The following is a 21,389-nucleotide window of genomic DNA, read 5'->3' on the forward strand; positions in this document are numbered from 1 at the left end:
GTAAGAAAAGGGTCCAAATGGCAGGTGTCAAAGATTTTTAGCTTCACACGTGGTGCTAGGAGGCAGAAAAAACAACAGCAGCGTGTGGCCATGTCAGAGCTACACAGTAGCTGCCATACAAGTGCGTATCTGAAAAGAGCAAACCTCATAGTCTGTTAAATCAATCTAGTGCCAGATGCTGTTATCAGAACAAAGCTGGTGCTGTGGATTCATCCCCAGGAGAAATACACATCCCAAGTCTACAGTGAAAAGCAAAGACCTAGTATGGCACCTCTTGAGCCTAAAGGTGACAGTTACCTGCCTGCACCCCCACTGCTTTTATTGAGAGTTTTCAAAAACAGGTTGTGTCACTGCTCATAAAAGAGTATGACTTGAAGCTTCTTACTGCTGTTGCAAACAGCTTTATAAATTCAAGCTTTCATGTCTAAAATCTATTTCCAAAGTAATCATCCAACTAAAGCAATAAATCTTTCACTGCGACTTTGTGAATTAAGCGCTGTAGTAAAGCACCAGTTTAGAGACAGAATTCCAGCCATTTCTTTCATTCTTCCTCCCTGCCCACCAATTCTTGGCATCTGTCCTTTACTTTGCATCTAGGCACTAAAAGCTCCCTCCACAACATGGAATAACACCTATCATATGCCACATGGAGAAAATCAGGAATAGAATATCAAAGATTTTTTTTTCTTTCCCAATAAATAACTTCCTTGGATTTATCATTTTCATTTAAAATTTAACCACTGCGATTAAGATACACCCCCCAAACTTCCAAACAGAACATATTAAAATTAAACATTCACATATTACTCTGCAAACATTATTGATCCATAGCTAAATAACATTGATTACTCAACAATTTAAAGAGAGAGAGAGATGCTAAACAGGTGGACATTATGGAGGACAGGCTGAAATTCTCATTAAAAAAACCCCAAAAAACAGTCATCTCTGCAAGCTGCTACCTCCTGCATAAATTTTAAAATTCAAGTCCCTGACCCTGGAAGCACCCACGCACATGATTAGCTTCACCCAATGACTTCAGCAGGACAAGTCTCACTGCCCTAAGCATTTTAGCTCACCTTAACTACAGTGGTATTGCACAGGAGAGAAAAGGTCTCAAACTAGCAGAAGCCTTTACAAGTACATCTAGAAATGAAACTGGCAATGAAGATCCTAGAAGTCGTGTCCTAGATGACTTCAAGGTGTAGACCTTTGTAGAGAAACTCATTACTCTAAACTCAAGAATACTAGTGTCTTGAATACCTGGGCTACCCCCAAAACAATAGATTCCAATCTTTTAATAAAAAGTAGAATACCTAGCTTGCATATGTCACTTTTCATCAGAAGACCTCAAAGCACTTTTCAGCATTGGGACTACCATATTGTTTGTTTATATGTTGACCTTCCCAAAAAACACTCAGGGTGACTTACAATAAAAAGGCAAAATTACTTTAATTTTTACAGGTAGGAAAACTAAAGTACAGATGAATCACGTACCCAAAGGTAAAAATGTGTTTCTCAGAGTCAGAAATATACTCCACAGCTCTTAAGTGCCAATGCCAGAACCCCAGCTAAAATCTTGCTCTTCTAGCCAAGCTAAAATAACAAGAAATAACAAAAAACAGTTCTCGCCCCTGCTACTACTTCAATACCTATAAACAGCTGGGGATCAAAAAAGCTAATCCAAAAGACAAATGGTAGGCATCTTCCTACAATCCAGAACCTTTGTTTCCACCGCTGTTTTTGTTACTGAAGACATTCATCTGTAATGGTCCTGCAGTAGCATAGTACACAGCCTAACCAAAACTTCAGCGCTGCCCCGTGCAACCCATATATGCATAAACAGTTCTTATCTAGGTAAATAGTTTAAACAGTCCACATTCAAAACAAGTAAATATAAATTATGCACAAATCAGAAAACATACATAGATTATAACATGTATGGGCAGTGCTTCCCACTTGATACATGAACAAAAACACTTCAAGGGGTAACTGGGGAAGGCAGCAAGCTTGGCTGAAATCTTATGTCCTCTTACTTTCACCCACCCAAGAACTGCCCCTTCAGTGGTCTGAAATTACTCAGAGCTCAAGAACATGGCAGAGACCTGTTTCATGCAGTGTCACCCAAAGTGTTAATCCCTTCTAGTTTTCACCTAGCATGAATGACAATCAGGCCTTTTATTTATGAGTTTCGGAGTATATCTGTCCTTGGGAACTGCAGGCAAACCCAATACAGTATCCCTCTGGCCCTACATTTGAATAGCGGTCTATTTGACTTTCTACAGAGAAATATTCTAGCTGAGGGCATAAGAAGCAGGTTAGTCATTTGAAATGTAATAATTGTACAAGAAAGATTTTGCAGACTAGAACCCTAATTTTGTGCAGCTTGTTTCTTGCACACAGCACAAATAAAGATTCAAGGGCACAAATAAAATAGTGTAAAACAGGTAGGACCCAGGCTGATCTTTCCATATCTTCTTGGGGGGAAAAAAAAAAGCTAGCTCAAAATGTCTTTATTTAGAAATGATGTTAGAAATCCATTGTTAATGGTTTGTTTGTTTAATAAATAAAAGACACATCATCTATCATTTCACCAAATTATTTGGTAAATATTTAGTCATCTCTAATAATGTATCATTGTATGCTAGGAGTATGTATGAAATTATCCAGAAAGGCTGCAAGAATATGCTTTTTAGTTGCCCCAAGGAGCCATTTTTATTTGGAGCCAGGGTGATTCAGATAGAGTGAATGTAAGGGACAAAATGAAGTTACTGATACAGGACAAGAGATTGGTGTTTAATGTCATGTTAATTCTAACAGGGATTTGTCCTCAGAGCAGCACAATAAATGGACAAGACCACAACATATGGATCTAAGTGCTTCTTGGAGTGTTATACCTCCAGCAATTGTCATTTTCTTTAATGCTCATTCTAAATATCCTGGAAGGAATCCAACCAGGATTTGGTGGGAATCTGCAGCCTTGATTCATAAGACATTGGCCTGTAGGTCTGCCCTTCTGATTCATATTTTATTTCCACCCCCACAAAGAGCACTGATATTGTATCTGATCTCATAATGATTTCCAGCAAGTTCCCCATATCTGTCTTATTAAAAAATATGGAATACCAGAGAATATTTTTCTAGTGCTAGCTTGTAGAACTCTGTGACAGACCCTGAAAAACCAAGAACAATTCTAAGATTTAAACTGAAGAACCAGAGTTGCCAGGAGAGCACAAAGTTCAGGCTTTCTCCAAGAACTTTAATGGAACAGAAGAGGACATAATAACCATGAAATCGTCAATGGGTCATGGGTAGAAGAGGACAGCATAATATGGCAAGAATTTCTCATGGTGACGTCAATATTCCTTCTCACTTCTAAGTGAAATAAATACATCAAAAAAATTCTAACTGTTCCAATTCACAGGAAAATATCTTCCTGCTTTGCCTTCTGACTCCAAAGTACTTAAAATGAAGGTTGACTAAAGCAAATAGATTATGCAAACTTAAATAAATTCACACATTGGTAAGTTTTGAAATACATTTCTTCATAGTGTTCATGTTTTGAAGTCCAAATTCCCTTGTCTTTGCTGTATGCTTAAAAAAAACCAAAAAACAAGAAAAAAAAACCCACATAAAGAATAGCTAGTCTTTCTTGAAACAGCTTTCAAGCCTCCCTGTAACTAGCAAATATTCAAAGTTCATGTTGAATATGAACTTCACACCAGAAAAGTGTCCTGTTTTGTCCATCAAGTAAAGTGTTGGTATTTATTGGAAATGAGTGACATGTAGAAGCACCATCTAGTGTTTCTTGGAGGTGAATTATATAAATCAATTATAACAGACTGGAGTAGGATAAGAATAAAATAGAAATTTGCAGGATTTAATATCCCACAAGAAATTTGCAGGAAGCAAGTCAAAAGGCAGTACCTATGTGAAGACCAATGCAGAACAATCTAGTCGGTATGTTTATTATCAAGTAGAATGGTAAAAAGATTAGCATCCGATTCAGAAATTCGGGTTATATTCGTGTCAATCTAAAAAACTCATTTTAAAGTTCACATATAGAAGGCATATGTATTTATATTTTACCATTTCTCGCACACACACACTATCAATAGCTAAATCATATCCAGCCCTTCTCAAGGGCAAAATGTTGATGAGTTAAGGAAAAAAAAAATATATTTAATTCTTAGACATTAGTTTTTTCAAGGACAGAGCTAAATGCAGGGAGACTTGGGTATTTCTAGAGTAACACATATATATTTGGTGCTTTGCTTTTAATTTATACATTCTTTCTCCTTTCAAGCCTCCAGGCTTCTTTCATGTCTTCTCTAGTGTTCCTCATTGCCATAGTTTTAAATATTGTTTTTTTTCTGATATCACATATCTGCTGGGTTTTGCAGTAGTAGATGCTGATCTGAATCCAATCCATCTCCAAAAAAGTCAGGTACATCCCAAGCAATCCCAGCCTCATCATTTTACCCTCCCACAAAAAACAGATCCATATTTTTAAGTGCCATCCAGAAGCACATGTAAACCAAGACTCTTTGTACAGAAAAAAAAAAAAATCAATACTGTTACTCAAAAATAAAAATTGACATCAATGAACTTGGGTATTGATGAGGTATTCATGCAAAATAGAAAACTGTAGGATCCCTAACCAGGACAAGAGTAGGTAACATTAAAAATATATTCAATAACATATTTAGTTAATAAGAGGCAGTTAGTATTTATTTTTATTTATTTTTACTTTTAACTAACATATTTAGTTAAAAGTAAATAACTTGTTCTTTTGTGCTGTTCAAAATCCACTTTGGACAGTTTTCACAAGTGGTATCACTAGAAATGGCATAAATCTGGAAGAGCACTTCACATTAAACATCTGTTTTCACCCCCTCCTAAACTGTTTCCATGACATGTTTTTGGATTGCACTTCTCATGCTTACATACCAGGAAACTCCTTTTCATGATTTTTTTTACTATTGTTATTATTAAGAATAATATTACGTGACCCCAATTTTAATGACATGAACACAGGACAGAAGTAAATTAAGTAAAGAAAAAAAAGATACCTAATTTTTCTCCCTGTAATTTTGTCCGTGGGTATATCATAGTACCTAGGTGCCTAAGCACCTGATTAGGCCTGCAAGATGGAGCTTAGTGTGTTATAATACGCACTAGCACTTACTTGCACCGCTAACCACTTGCAGGTGCACAACTGAAAAGAGAGTTTTTAGCCTTGTTTTAATATGAAAGTGTTTTTTAACATGTTTGAAGACATTTGGTTTACAACTAATGTGAATTTTATCTGATTTTAAATGAAAGGAGAAGTAAAAACAAAGTGCTGTAAACCACTCTTTTCCAGACGCAACTAAGTTATTTTCCCTTACTGAAGGGAACTTGCTATTTGCCTTTAAGAACAAATTATACCAAAAAGTTGTTTTTTAAAAACAAACTTTTTCAAATGCTGTAAAAAACAGTAAGTCTAAACAGGTTAGGAATGAAATGAACAGTAAGGCTCGTGTTGCTGATTCTCACAAGAAGAGAGCAGAATGACTGTGAATCTCACTGCCTGCAGCTCAAACTGCACCAGGTCTCTCACATTCAGCCATCCCCCTATAACTAACCTCCACATATTTAACAAAATAATTTCTGCTAATAAGGAGATGCTGAGAAAAATAACAATAACCATAATAAGAAGTCACAATGATGTCTGATTCTTGAACTGGATCTGAGCAGGAAAAAAACCCTTACTACTTCCCCTCCACCCTTCCAGATGGAGAAAATCTCAAGCATTAAAGGAACAGTAGATGTACTCTCCATGTATTTTAGAACACGAGACGTGCCAGACAGGGTCAGAACAATGGTTCATCTAGCACACTATCTTGTCTCTGACAGTGGCAGAAGCATGTACTTTAGAGGGACAGCTTATGAACAGGGTATATCTACAGTGATAGATCCCCTGTCATACCCTCCCTGGCATCCTCCATCACTGATTCAGAGATGCCACAGGATACATCCCTAACTATTCTGCTCAACAGCCATTAATGGATCCATCATCCATTAACCTGTCTAGCTCCTTTGTGAACTTCAATATCCACATGAACTGCCAAGCTTTTAAAGATATTTGCTTCAGATCCCAAATTGTTAACAGAATACAGACTTCAATATGAAGGGTACAGAGTATCACTTCGCTTCAGTTTTTAGTGTTGATTTATATGATATAAATGGAAGGGAGAATGTTGTCCCAAAAATGCACACATTTGCAAAACAAAGCATTTGAAAAATCACTTTTTATCAAGCTGGTCCTAAATTAATAAGCTTGAGAAGGTTCAGAGACATGTAAACCTTTTACATCAAAAACAGTCTGAAAATGGCAAACAAGGCATAGAATTAAGACCTGTGAAACGAAAAAGCTCCACACAGCCTTAAGTCCACACCTCCTTCATCTCTGTTAAAGATACCGACCACATTGACTCTACTGAAAGCTCTTCCATTTTATGTGATGTGGCAGTGCCAATTCTTGTAGGCTAAACCAAAAAGTCAAAACTCACATTATGGCAGATAAATACAACAGAACCTGATTTTAAAGTGTTTAAAAAATACAGAAAAGATGTAACCTTAAACCCAATCCACATATTCTATTGCATGTTTGAAATTTTAGGCAGAAACTTTCAAGCAAGCTTAAGAAGTTCAAGAAAACTTAATGCCTCTCCATAAAAACTTCCAACATGAATTATAAACAGTGGCCTGCCAGCATGTAACACTAGAAGTTAGGGGGGTTCTTTCTCTCTCTAATGCTTTTAAAATGTTAGAAATAGACTGAAAATAAATCAAAATCTACCATTTTTTCTGCACTGAACAATATATTAACATGAACTATTACATCATGCATTGACATCTGTATTCTTAATTGAAATAAAAAGCCACAAGAAACTGCTTAAAACTTGTAAGAGACTCTCAGCAACAGCAAAGATAAAGCTAAAAAGGTAGCAGCCATACGTGTGCAAAGACTGGTTAGAGAGGGGAAAAGGGAGATGAGCACTGTCTAGTACGATTACTCTTCAGCAAGTCTGAAGAACAATTCTACCAACACAGAAAAACCAAATAAAACCTTTCAAAAGGTTTTTAAACTAGTAAGGACATATTAAGAAATACTATATACCATACAATACAATACAAACATTCAAATTGAGAACTGATTTCTGTTGAATATTTTAGGAAGTGTAACATTTTCTTCAACAGAGATGATCACTTGTGTCACACAAGGAATGTAAGGATATCTAGCCTATCTAAGTAGGACTGTAACTTCACAGGGAAGGGAAGCAAAGAAATGTAAAAGGTGACAAAACACACTTGAGCTGTGACTTTATAATATAAAGAGAAAAAATACATGGACACCAAAAAATAAATACTAACTGCCTCACTGATCTTACTGAAAGCTCACTTCCAAAGTATGTTTACTAAAGCTGAATATCATAATCCTGACAAGAGAATCACCCAGTGAAGATGCATGTCTAAACTGTTTCCCCAGAACATTTCTTGTCAAGTTCAAATGTCAAAATACATTTTTATCAAGATGTTAACACTAGTGTATCGCATCAAAAGCACTGAGCAGCAAGCAGGTTACTTTGGCTGCCTGCAGAGTTTTGAACGAAATACAAAAATCGAGAGAAGTTTTTTGAAGATTCAATTTGATATCATCAATAAACACAACTGCATCAAGATGTGTAGGTTTTTCAGAATCTTTTATTCAGATAAATACCAAAACTATTCAGCTGCTTGGGTACAATTATTGTTCTTTTTGTTGTTATAAAAAGGAACTAGCTATAGTTAGAAGCAGTGATATCTTTCCTGAGGACCAAACAGAAGCAGTGCTTAGTTTTACTCTAAATTTAACAAGGAACACACATTTAAAAATTATGTGTATGAAAGAACAAAAAATAACTGATGGACAGAATAGTTCAAAGGACAGAATTCATTTAAACTCACATCTCTATTACTGATTAGTAGCTGCAGTTGCATGCTGTGTTTTCTGCTCATCAGCAAAAGCGGTATGAAAAACGAGCCCCCACTTACTCTTCTGATTTTATTCCCCTCATATGCCCGCGAAGTATGAATCAAAGTTTGAAACACTTTCTTTACCACCTGAGAAATACATTTCTCAAAAGAATATCAACATGCCATATGTAGAATTTCAACCAGTTACCTCTGTACTCAGTCTAATAACCTGTGCTCACCTAAGGCATTGGTTCCAGAAAGGCATCAGCATCTTGACTTAAAGACAGAGGTGGTAAATCCACTATTTTAATTGGAGATTCAGACATAGACACAGCTTTAAATGTTTTTTCTACATACCTCGAGATACCACACGGCTCATGAATACTGTGATGGTGGGGCAGATGGAGCGTCCCACAGGAGTGCGGAGGGCTCCCCAGCATGCTGGGCAGCAGCCTTGGAAGTGGACCAGAAGCACTTCCGGTCCATTTCCTGGTCCACTGAGGAGCACGGTGGGGGGCCCCCCTCCGCCCCCACCCCTGGCTTGGCGACTGCTGCCTCCTAGTTCAGGGGGGCATCCAGGGTCCCCCCATAGCCGATTGCGAAGCCAGGAGGGCATTGTGGGGAGGGGGAGCCCCAGCATCTCGGCATTTTTTTTTTTTTTTTTAGTAGTTGCTCTCAGTGTCATTAATGAAGCTGGTATGAACTCCCCTCTCTACCCCTCCACCCCACAAACATACACACTTTCCTTACGAAAAAGTTAAATAATCCAAGCACAGCTCCGGGTTTAAGGAAAATACAGAATTAGACTGCACTGAGTGCAGCATGACAATACCGAGTCTCAAACCACTGAAAAGCTTCCATGTCTGATACCTTGAACTAGAAATATGAGTTTTATGCCACAGAAAGGGGACAGTACTTATTTTGTAGGACACCGTTACCGTAGGTGAGGCTTTCTAGTTCTGTATTTCTAGTTATCAGATAAAAAAATCATGGTATTATAAGCAACTGTTAGAAGTTTCCTCAAATACATACATCATTTTTCTTGCTCTCCAAGTTCTGACATATTAGCTCATGGTATTAAAGGAGCTTGATAACAGCTGTGCAAATGGCAATTTCCTCATAACTTGGACAAGTCTGACCAGATTGTCATAGCGATAGTAAGAGACACCTATCCAACCTAGAGATTTCCTTTAAAATTTCAGCTTTCTTCTCTAAGCCACTGCTGTACTGGAGTTGCTCAAGAGATATACAAAACTATTTAGAGATTCAAACACATATAAACTGTGTTTCTCAAACTACTGTTTTTGTTTAGTCTTTCAAAAAAAGAACCCTCTAAAGGAAGAGCTTTAATAGAATGTGTTAGACAACTTAAACATAGCTACTGCTATCTGTGTCAGCTATAACTGAACCATTTAAACTCTATTAAATGAAAAAAGTTATCTAACAAACATCTTACAACAATAAAGGCAGGTCAGTAAAAGCTTGATTGCAGACCTTCAAATGCAGTTTTGTAAATCATAGAAATCACAGAAAATTGGGGTTGGAAGGGACCTCAGGAGGTCATCTAGTCCAACCTCCTGCTCAGAGTAGGACCATCCCCAACCAGATCATCACAGCCAAAGCTTTGTCTAGCTGGGTCTTAAAAACCTCCAAGGATGGAGAGCCCACACATTCTCTGGGTAACCAGTTCCAGTGCTTTATTACCCTCCTAGTGAGAAAATTCTTCCTAATATCGAATCTAACCTTCCCTTGCTACAATTTGAGACCGTTGTTCCTTGTTCTGTCATCTGCCACCACTGAGAACATCTAGCTCTATCCTCTTTTGAACCCCACTTCAGGGAGTTGAAGGCTGCTATTAAACCCCCCCTCAGTCCTCTATTGACCTACTGGCAACAGACCTACCAATGCAGCCCAGTACACTGTTAGCCTTCTTGGCAACAAGAGCACACTGTTGGCTCATATTCCACTTATTGTCCACTGTAACCCCCAGCTCCTTTTCTGAAGAGCTGCTGCCCAGTCAGTTAGTCCCCAGCCTGTACTAGTGCAAGGGATTGTTCTGTCCTAAATGCAGGACTTTGCTCTTGTCCTTGTTGAACCTCATGAGATTCCTTTTGGCCCAATCCTCCAATTTGTCTAGGTCCCTCTGAATCCTAGCCCTACCCTCCAGCCTATCTACTACTCCCCCCAGCTTGGTGTCATCTGCAAACTTGCTGAGGGTGCACTCTATGCCATCTTCCAGGTCACTGATGAAGACTTTGAACAAAACTGGCCCCAGGACCGACCCCTGAGGCACTCCACCTGATACCGGCTGCCAACTAAACACCGAGCCATTGATTACTGTTCTCTGAGCCCGATGCTCCAGCCAGTTTTTTATCCACCTTATTATAGTCCATTCATCCAGCTGTTATGTCCTTAGCTTGTCTGTGAGAATGTTGTGAGAGACCGTATCAAAAGCCTTTCTAAAATCAAGGTACACCACATCCACCCATCTGCCCACATCTAGAGCCTTGTCATAGAAATCAATCAATCAGGTTGGTCAGGCATGACTTGCCCTTGGTGAATCCATACCGACTGTTCCTAATCACCTTCTTCTCTTCCAAGTACTTAGAAATGGGTTCCTTTAAGATCTTCTCCATGATTTTTCCAGGGACTGAGGTGAGGCTGACCAGTCCATAGTCCCTTGGATCCTCCTTTTTCCCTTTCTTAAATATGGGCCCTATGTTTGCCCTTTGCGAATCATCTAGGGCCTCTCCAGATCACCATGAGTTTTCAAAGATGAGGGTCAGTGGCTCTGCAATCACATCAGCCAATTCCCATCTGGCCCCACAAACTTGTACAATCCAGCTTTTCTAAATAGTCCCTAACCTGCTCTTTCACCAGAGAGTTGCTCACAGCCTCCCCAAATCGTGCTGCCTGGTGCACTAGTCTAGAAGCTGACCTTGCCTGTGAAGACTGAAGCCAAAAAGGCATTGAGCACTTCAAATTTCTCTGCATCCTCAGTCACAAGGTTGCCTCCCCATTCAGTAAGGGACCCACACTTTCCCTGATCCTCCTTTTGCTACTGACATACTTGCAGAAACCTTTCTTGTTACCCTCACATTCCTTGATAGCTGCAACTCCAATTGCACTTTGGTCTTCCTGAATTCATCACTGCATGCCTAAGCAATACTCTTACACTCTTCCCTAGTTGTTTGTCCAAATTTGCACTTCAGTGAATAAGTATGAATTTGGGAAGAATCACAATTTACATAAAAATACATTACTGGCAATCTGACTAGCCAAAAAATGTTTGCTTATCCACTGTGCTCCTACAGTAGGTTTCATTGAACACATGACACAATCTAAAAATATAGCCAGATCAGAGATTAATCACAGCAAAAGCTCAGTTTTAATATATCACAAAAAGGGTACCTCTTATGTTTATATAATTTAAACCTAGATGCCATTGATGTTCTATACTTTTGACAGTTGGAGCCAGATTGGGACACTTTTACTTGCTAGTAAAATCGCCCCGCACGTAACCCCACAGGAGTAAATAGAAATAACATAGAGGGCAGCCAAAACAAAATTTTCTTCATCAAAGTGCTTTTTACTACAATAAAATGTCCCCCTTTTATGCCAGGGCCAGCACAGTAAAGCAGCTTTTAAGAAATCTTTTTGTAACTCTAAATATGAGAAGGATAGCAAAACCTAGTCCTAAACATCACAGATGTCGTGATTTAGAAAGCAGCATGATTTGAAACAGTCTTAATTTAGTATTTTAGCAAGCAATTCCATCTTGTTTTGTTTTTAAAAGATTTTCATGTCTCTAAAGCATGGCTCCCTACTAGCATGTAAGAGATCTAAATTTGATCCCTTTAAAGCTTTTTCACAGCTTGGACCAGAAAGAGGTATAAGTGATGCAAGCATATGTGATGTCCTGAGCGAGAAAATGGGCAGAGGAAGAGTGTGTGCGTGTGTATGGAGAGAAACTAAAAACCCCACAAACCTCATAGTAAGAACACTCTGGAAATTTCAAGTAAGGGTTTTTTGGGTGTTTTCTTTTTAATTCCATACAACTCTTCCAATGTTGTATCCGGAATGTCTTTCCTTCTTCTTCAGCAGTCCCTCACAGTTGAGGATGATTTTCTTCCATGACTGTCCTATCTGTAGGTCCAAATATGGCTGACAAGGCCAATCTGGGACTGACAGACTCTGTTGCAACTCAGGCACATGTTTCCATGGCTCCAGATTCTTGATTTGGTCCAAGACACACTATTTCTGCTGCTCCCACTTTTCCATCTCCTGTTACTGTAGTAAGGTTTCAAAGTACTGAGATCTTTGCAGCAGACTTTTCTTCCATTTGGGGGCATCCGAAGCAGTAGTCTCGCATGAGTTGATGTAGATGTTGCATTTTTCCAGGCTGGCCTTTAGTATGTCCTTGAAGTGCTTTTTCTTCCCTCCTGTTGAGTACACACCTTGACTGACCTGGAAGAATCAAACTTGCTTCAGGAGTCTGGAGTCAGAACGTGGTCAGCCCAGCAAAGTTGATGTCATATGATCACTGCCTCAATGCTCATCGTGCTGGCTTGCGAGAAGATGCTAACGTTGGTACATCCATCTTCCCAATGGATTTGAAGGATCTTCTACAGGTAGCGTTGATGGTACACTTGAGGTGTTTCCTGTACATTGTCCATGTCTCAGCTCCATGCAGTAAGGTAGGGATCACAACTGCTCAATAAACCATGGAATGTATGGGTCTTTTTAATATTTTTTAAAAATGATTTAGTAATTACTTAATTTCCTTAAGCCTGGGTCTCAATGAGACTCATAATGTCATTATCTGATCACATCTCATTCTCATTATGTTTTAAGAGAACGAGGACCAGAATTAATACACTGTTGGCGTGGCAGGAAAGGAAACCTCAAACAAATGAAAGACTTGAGAAGTTGATTCATACAGAGCAATTTTTGACTTGTTTTGTATGCAGTGTAGCAAAACACAGTCATACTCTATAAAAAGGCACTTTTAGAGTATGATACTTGTATTAAAACAAATATTCTTAATACCATGTTAGGCACATTTAGCACACACACAAATAAAATTATATAATCACAACTCTTTAACGTACATAACTCCTTTTTATATGAAGTATCTCACTGTAACAGATCTTACAACTTCATGTTTTAGTCAGTGATGCACATTTAAAAATATATGCTGCAGTAGTAGTAGTAGTATAAGGCAATCTTACTTTATCTCATTCTTGCCAAAACATATTATAAGGAAAGGATTTGGAGATCCAGCTGCTTAAGACAGGTTTTACATGGTCACCATGATGGCAAGAATTCAAGTTGGTCACATTTTTCAGCCAGAGCCTCAGGTTTAGGTATACACTCAAGCATTTTATATAAGAATCGGGCATCTTTACTTACAAATCATAGAAAAAGTATCAAAATTCTCATGGGACCTGTTGTATATGACACATTATTGTATTGTAAAACATCAATATGCCCATTTTTGGAGACAAAAAACCGAATGCTGTGGCTGAGGCTAGCTGAAAATGTGATATATCAAGTGTATAAGACAAACTTTTACTCAATTTATGCCAAATACCAAGAGCAAAGGAGCTATGACCTGGTTGAGCACTTTAGGTACTATTAGAATAAACAACAGCCAGATGGCCAGGTAAGGGCCACCCAAGTAACACACCACTGTTTCAAACCAATAACACAAGGGCTCTGTGACAATATCACCTCTTTGTTTTTGTGTAGATCATGCCTCCCAATTCAAATCCTCCTCATACTTCACTAACATTAAACCCAAGCTTTACCCTGAAGAGGCCCAATTCTTATAAGTAAGGTAAATTCCACCCTTCAAATATTCTTAGAAAGAAGAGCCAACAAATGAATCTGTCAACAATACTTTGAGAAGTCGGCAAACTTTTAGAAGTTGCGGGGACCTTAAACGGTTCTAGGTCCTGAGGTGAGCTACCACTTCCAGCCTGGCAACCATTCTTTTCTCCCCTTTCCCCTACCTCTCCAACTGCAGTGCTGCCACCATCAACACCTTCCCTCCCTTCCACTCCCCAGATGATGCCCTGGCTTTGTGGGCCAGATTCAGCCCAAAGGCCATAGGATGACAACCCTTGCTCTAAAAAGACTCTAAATATCTTATTGACAAAGTAATGTGTTTTTAACAATAAATTGGAAGAATCTAGAATTCTGCCTCACCTCTTCTAACAGGAGTCCTTCATGTAAGTCCACTTTTACAAAATTCTGTGAAAAGGCTATGGATAAAACAAATTATAAAATCTCCACTAGATGCACCTGTATTATGAACTAATAACCTAAATCAGGAATAGGCAACCTTTTGCCACCATGGGCCATTGTTTGCAACTTGGCGCCCCCACAGACTGCACCCCACACCTCCTGGCAATCAGCAGATACTTAAAAGAGAATTACTAGAAAAGGGCAGGTGCTAAGACTGGGGGGATGCCTCCCCTAATGCTGCAGAGAGAATAAACTGAACACAGCAGGCAACAGGGACCTGGAGACACCTTCTCTGCTGCTGTGCCTGGAGGATGCTGTCAATTCACTGAGCTGCCACAGGTTGGACCCAATGTATTTCTGGGCCAGATCTAACTAGCGGGCCATAGGTTGCCAACCCCTGGCCTAAAATCACTTCCCTGTAAATAACAAGGTTATGACAGATAATGACAGACACCCAAAGAAGCTGATTTTGTTTTGTTTTTTATAAAAAGAATTCTCTTCCACTGTAAGGTTTAGAATGTCTAGTTTCAGCCTATACACATTTCTATTACCAAGGACAGAAAGCTAGGTGGAAAAATCTTAGCAAAAACTATTGTAATACAGTGTAAAATGAAATACAGGATCAATTTAAAGATGATTATCCACAGATTAAATACATTTCTATGCAAAGAATGAAGTTACTTATCCTGGTAGAGCGCAGCTTCCCCGTAATTCTCCCTTAATGCGTTTGTTAAACTGGTTCTTCACACTTCTGAGACTCATTCTCTGAGCTTTGGCTAGTAAGCTCAACTCATTATTTCAACCATTCTTTCGGGACCTAATGGACATACTCCTTTTATGTCAACCTGTAAGTAGTGTTTTTTACATCTTCACTACACTGAATAGGCTATCAGGTGGAAATCTATGCAGCCTTCTGCCTGACTTCAGACTAACACAGCTAACTACCTCTCTCCACCACTAAGAAGCCTTCTTGACTTGCTATTTTTTCCTTTACTTGTACAATGTATGACCGTATTGTTGAATGTTTAGTATAGCTTTTCTTAAAATGTTTCCTATTTTTGTATAAAACTCAAAATGTTCTTGTGCATTTATAAAATCATTATGAAACTGCATGAAATTTGTTCATGATAGAATATCAGGACAATATTAGAAACACTTATAATTGTTAGCAAGATTATTTGTTACTGATGTAAAGGAGAAAGAGAGGGAATTATGTGAAAAATATGTTTTATGGTTCCCTTACTCTCTGTTCTGGATCCGAGTCTTACAGCTTTCTCTTGGTGATCTGGAAAAACTGGAGGCTACTAGGGAAGTAAATATTATAAAAAAAAATTATCCATTTAACCTCCTCCAAGTATAGCGGTTAAATGGTTAACCAATAGCTTACACCTAGTTTACTAACCTCCTGCAGGAATGGCCCCGGTCTCAGCCCCTTATGTATTCACCATGCTTCCAGCACTACATGGGCCAGGCCACTGGTGGGTGCAGCTGAGCCACTAGGGGATGCTGCCCAGCTGCTGCAGCTTCCTTTTGCCCCCATGAGTAAGAGCTGGGGCTTGGGCTGTGGACAGAGCCTGAACTACAGACCTCTCCTGTGCCCAGATCCTGCTGTCACAGTGAGAGAGGGAGGAAAGGAAATGCCAGGCCCCACTCAGGGGTCAGGCGGGCCTTCCCGCTGCAGCAGCGAGACTCCTGGCTGCACAGTGGATCTGCCCAGCTCCCCTGCAGTGGCAGGGCGATGTGCTGCCTGTACAGTCTGAGTTTGGTTCACCTTCAATACTCATCTGTAGGGATACCCCACATGAAGCTCAAAACATCTCACTTATAAAATTTTCACTTATAGGGCAGTTTCAAATAAAAACAGAGGTGAAAGTTTCGGATTTTTTTTAAAGAAAGAATTCTGATATAGCTGCTGTTGTCTGTGTAGGTGACGCAGAACTTCTAACAGGATCAGGACATTATATATGATATGATCCTTCCTGGGAAGTGTTTCATGTTATCAGTTCTGTTTCATCTGTTCCCAGAGATCACAGTGGGAACAATCCATTAGAGCAAAGGATGAAAGACATGGTTTGGATGGAGAACTAGTAACAGCTTTATTACTATTTACATAGATTAAACGTTTCTGCATATGTATTTTAACCTGGTCAAGGTTCACTATATTATTATTTTGTTTAGCCTTAACTTGAACATGCAAAATGCTCAAAAGGAACCCAAACAGCTAACAGCTAAACAACAGTTTTCAATTCAGTTCCTTACTATTTTTTGTGTTGTGTTTATGGCACATTAAGTCCTTTTGCAAGAGCTCTGTGAACTATTTTTTGTTTCCTATATCAGACATTTAATGACTAAGATGTGTGGGTGCATACATGTGTCTTCAATGTTACATTATCTCACTGACCAAACTAACAATTCAAAGTACAATTAAAAAAAAGTGAAATTTTTCATACTCTCCACCCCCTTTTTTTGTGCCCGCAACAGAATTAAAACAACTGCTTTAGTGCAGCAAGCAATAGCTTGCAAGAGGATGCAAACCAGCTGAAACATTTGACAGACAGTGTTAAATACCAAGGGATTCATATCAACCATTTTACTTTAAAAGGTACTTTGATGTTGGCTATCTTTCATGTACCTCTTTCATGGCACATTAGTAAAGAAAAGTAAGCTGAGGTAAATCAAGTCCCAGGGTCACATCTAGAGTTACAGCACTGTGGGTACCTGATGAAATACGGATTAATGCTGCATGAGTAGTGAATAAATAAAACTACTTCTGTTAACCACTCAAACGAGTTTTACAAGTAGTTTTGAACTTTATTCTGAAACTAAACCTCAGACATCTTAATCTCCCCACATTGCCTTGAAACCTAATTATCATAATGCGAAGCCGAATGTTAGGCTCCCTTCAGACAGAGTGCTATGAAGCAGAAAAGTAATGAGAATTAAGCTGGTGTAACATTAGAAATGTAGGGGCACAGAGAACTTGAAAGTAGCATTTGTTAAAGTCAAGAGAGCATAGCATGGATATTTAGCAACGTAAAACATACATTAAAATCAAAAGGGATATTTATTTTTTGTACAGACACCTATAAAAATACCAGTGAACTTAAATGCCTGTAGAACAAACATTTCCAAATCAATTTTAGACCAGCAAAATCCCACTTCAAAAGTTATGAAACACTTATTTTACCTTAGCAGAAAATTCCTAAGCAATTTAGAGCAGTAACTAAACCATTAAAAGCAAAGGAATAGAAAATGTTATAAATAAGAACCTTACAGAATTGTACATATTTTTGCCTGGCTGGCTACAGTATAGAAGTACGTGAACTTAAATGTTAGTAGATCATCAATTAGATCAACACTTCAAATGCTTCAAGAACTAGAAATAGTTTTGCTGAAGGTGACTGAGAAGGACCAGCTGTTTAAAGTCAAGTATAATAGAACCAATATGAATGACAACAAGCCAAATAGATAATAAGCATAAAGTACCTTGGGGTACACTGGTTACATTCAAAATTTGTTGATGACATTTGAACTATCAGTAATCTAAAATACATACAAAAAGCTATGAGCTGAAATAATTTATACTAAGTGCATATCAATAGAACAAGTATAAAATAATTAGTTTCATCTGTAAGTATACTAGTATGGCAATCATAAAACCAGTTAAGCAGAAAGAAAAAAAATTTGATTTTTTTTTTTTTAACATGGTATTTGGACTGCTCCACTCCAGCATGGCCCACCTGTCACTCAAACAGTTTTCACTCCATTGAAAGCCAGCACTGACAGCAGGCCAAAGAAAACCAGTTCCGGTGCTCTAAATAAGGAAAAAGCTCCTTACATTTCTCAAGGATTTTTAATTTAATCTAAAAAAGGCCTATGAAATCCTGAAGTTCATCAGCTGTCATGTTAATGTAGAACATACTGTTGTTTCATTTACAATTTGGGTTCTGTTAAAGCAAATACACTTGTCTAAACAGAACATCTGTTTTGGTTATAATACATTGCATCTTTGGCAAGAACTTGCAATAAAACCAACAAAAATAATCAAGAATATTTATTGGACCTCGTAACAAAAACTGATTAGTAACAAAAAGCTAAAGACCAGATATGACTGTCTCTGGGCACTAGTCCAGTCCTAATCTAAGTCAATAAACATAGATCTACAAGAGAAACTACATTTTAAAAAAGTCCTAAAGTTATTTAGGTTGGACTTAGGTATATGAAAGTGTACTGGTTGTACGAGTAGTGAAAAATATTTGTTTTAAATAATAAACTGTCAAAATGAATCCAGACAGTTTTTTAAACCACAAAAATTATGTATTCAGCATGCCCAATTTCCTACTGGAGTCTTCCCTGATTTGATTTCCCCCTTGCAAAACTTCAGTATTGCAGTGGAACTATGTACAATATGACCACCACCCCTGAAGACATGGTATTTTACCAGCTCATATTTTATTTACTACTTGTAGAAAGCCTTAATAGAAAGCTGATCAAATACAAATATTTTGTCAACATGACTTTAGGGACACAAAAATAACTTATCTCCTCAAAGAAATATAATTTAAAAAGCTTAAAATATGCAAATAAATCAACTTTTAAAAATGCCAAGTCAGGTAATTGTACTCTTGCCACTGAACTAAAATCATGGGAAGATAAATTCTACCTCTCTGAAGTAATTTTTTATTCTAATGGACTTCAGTGGCATCAGAAACTTATCCAAGGCAGCCTCTCTCCTCATGCAATTCTAAAATTACTATTTAGGGCTTTAGAAATGGTCTTAAGTATATAACCTATGCAAAAACTCACAGTGGTAGAGGAAAGGCAGCACCCAGTTGCATGTACACAGTGTACTTTTTCTAGATTTCATTATCTGAAATTGTATTACGCTAGTTTCGCACAATGGTAAAAAGAAAGCAAATGAATGGGAGAACTAGCTAAAAACAAACACTCCTCCAATCCACTTATTTGCTCTCCAACTCTACTTTTATCAGTATTTTTAGAAGTACAGCAATCTTTAGAAGTACTGGCAATCTTTACTTTGAAAGGAAGCCAAATCCTGCACTTCCATCATATCAGCTTCCTATCACCTCATCAGCTGAGATGCTCTGCCAATATTTTAGTAACTAAGATAATGATTTGGGAGCTTTAAAGCATCTGTAAAGGAATCAAACATTCTTTACAGGGCCAAGGAAAACCTTGTCTCTTTTAAAAATGGCTGTAGATTCCAATGAGAATCCTTTGAAGTGGGAACACTGAACTGAATGTGACTCTATATGCCAGAGTACTCATGTTGGTGCAGCAGGAAGTGAATAGTAGAAAAATGGCATTGTACTGGGTATGAATGTTGTCCTACTTCATGTTCTAGACTACAATTTCAACAATGATTTCACAAAACTGGCTTGTAAGCCAAGTTAGCTAAAGCTATGCAAAACCCATGATACGGACATACGCCTTGGATTAAGAGTGTATTTTTCCAATTTTACTTAAAAGATCTGTTACAGATTTAAGTAAAATCAACATAAGGCACTCTCAATTTTACTTAATTAAAATTACTGTGATCAACCTTTATGTAGAAATGTCCTTTGCCTTTTCACTGTCACAAGGAAGATTATTTGAGCAACCCTGACTATATTAATGAAAAATCACTTTCTGTGGCAACGCAATAGCCACAATGCAGTATTTGTTCTTGATCCATTTTTCAGGTGACTGACAGTACTCATTATGATTCGTGCTTCACTGTTTCCCCATCCTCTCTCTTTCCCCACCCCAAGCCCAAAGAGTGGACCAGTTGCTTGAAAAATATTGTAAGCTTCACTGACTAGTTTGGGTAAATCTATTTGAGGTTTTAAACTTACGACTGGGCATTGACAGCAGCAAGTATGTTGAAATAATGTTCATCACAATTTGAATTAAAATTTCCAACCACTGCATCTTTTAACATAGTGAAGTGGTGCCCCTGAGCATTCTATACAAGTTCCTTGAAGCAAAGACCACCTTTCTTGTTATGCATGTGCCTAGTATAAAGGAGTCCTCAATCCCACTGAGGTCCTTCAAGTGCTACTATAATATATATTAATATTGATACTGCTAATAAATAGCATGCTGATTATACTACATTTTATGTTACCTTAGCAATCAAACTTTATAGTTTTTTCTAGAAGTTTTACCGCAATGTTAGTTAAGAAAAGAATTTAAAAAAAATTGTTTAATCCTACCACAGTTCTTGAAACCTGAGAAAAATCTGACTCCATAATATGATCATTAGAAAAACCTAACAGTTTAGTTGTTTGCATTACTTTATTTAAAAAGGACTTACCACCTCCTATATCGTAAGCACTTTTCATCATTTTCCAATATGTTTATTTTTTTTAATTTTGGAGCTCCACAAAACTGAGCTCCAAAACTGGATATGGCTAAACATTTTGCTTATGATCTCTACATTCTTATGCTACTAATAGTAAGAAGTACTAAACATAAAGAAACATGATATGAAAACTGCCCAAAATCTAGCCATGAGGTAAAATGCGTCTTGCTGCATGAATCTGAACAACAGAGATATTTACATTCTGTAGCATAAAGGACTTTTAAAAATCCTAAATATGACAAATGGCCATTCAAACAAACAGAAAATAAGGCATTTATATTATCATACATGACTTCCAAATTATATCTAAATGGATATTAAAAAATTAACAATGTGACCTTTTGCCACACACGGTATGTTCTTCCATGTTAATTTAAGTGTACAAATCCGCCGTTTTGGGTCAGGATTCATAAAAAGGAGGTTCAAGCTTTTGTAGCCTTGCTTGAGCTCCCTATTTGAAAACATTAATTAAAAAATTAAATAGGACCCCTATGAATCTTTTAAAAATAAAAACCAGGTTAAATTAGTAGTTTTCATACCACATTTTACGCTGGACTGGAAAAATAAACCAAAAAGAGCAAATGGAACTAAACTTCATTTATTGAAGTAGTGTAGTGTAATTTAAGAAAAATGCACATACTGAAAATTTCTGTCAGACATCTTTTCTATGTGGGACTAAAGAAAATATTTACATGCATATGATGACAACGATTCAAAGAAAGGAAATGCCTTCTTGGAATACTGAGATATTTCTGTGAACAGATCCATCTTAATGTTT

At 37.7% G+C, this 21,389-nt stretch overlaps 1 protein-coding gene across 1 annotated transcript in view; it reads right to left on the bottom strand.

Annotated features, from left to right (window-relative positions):
- The window catches only part of SRBD1 (S1 RNA binding domain 1), a 214,186-nt gene that overhangs the window by 118,492 nt on the left and 74,305 nt on the right, over nucleotides 1–21,389 (bottom strand). The window lies entirely within an intron of this gene.

Source organism: Alligator mississippiensis, chromosome 1 (assembly GCF_030867095.1).
Source record: "Alligator mississippiensis isolate rAllMis1 chromosome 1, rAllMis1, whole genome shotgun sequence".
NCBI classification, from domain to species: Eukaryota; Metazoa; Chordata; order Crocodylia; family Alligatoridae; genus Alligator; species Alligator mississippiensis.